Genomic DNA, 659 nt, shown 5'->3' with positions numbered 1-659 from the left:
TAGATAAAACAATATGATCATCTATGATATTGTTTAATATATACTAGATAAAACAATATGATCATCTATGATATTGTTTAATATATACTAGATAATATATTAATAGTTTTTTTTAATAATAATCCTTACTGTGCTTCAATATTGAAACAATTCAGACTTTAAAACCTATCAAACTGCGGTAAAATTTTTTTAAGAGGGAAACAAAGTTGATAATCGTTTTTAGCACCTCAAGAAACCCATTAAGACCCATTTAAAAATAATAAAATTTTGAGCCCAAATTTTTACTCAAATATTGATTTATTAAAAAAAAATAAAGAATATAAATAACTTGAACACTACTCAGCCGATCTACACCAAAATTGGCAGTGGTTTAGGCCTCGACGTACAAACTGCACCAAACGGTACGAACCGGATCTAATTAAACAAATTAGACTAAAACTTTTTATTTGGAAAAAAAAGAAGACATTCAGGTTCTATTAATGCATGAATTGGGTAAAATGCAGAGGAGTAATAAACGATTATATAAACAATGGTCACCGGAAGAAATGCAGAGGAGTAATAAACGATTATATAGGGTGTTTTTTTAAGCCCGATAGAACTTGAAATTGTAAAAAATAACACAAAAAATTAAATTGTAATCAAAATTTTTTTTTTATTCG

The 659-nt window shown here is 26.7% G+C and overlaps 1 protein-coding gene across 2 annotated transcripts in view; it reads left to right on the top strand.

Annotated features, from left to right (window-relative positions):
• LOC106679173 (protein PFC0760c) overlaps positions 1-659 on the top strand; it is a 15,604-nt gene that overhangs the window by 5,653 nt on the left and 9,292 nt on the right. The gene's annotated exons all lie outside the window — the stretch shown is intronic.

This window comes from Halyomorpha halys, unplaced genomic scaffold (assembly GCF_000696795.3).
Source record: "Halyomorpha halys isolate HHAL.00 unplaced genomic scaffold, Hhal_1.1 Scaffold181.1, whole genome shotgun sequence".
NCBI lineage: Eukaryota > Metazoa > Arthropoda > Insecta > Hemiptera > Pentatomidae > Halyomorpha > Halyomorpha halys.
This window is presented reverse-complemented; position numbering and strand designations above follow the sequence as displayed.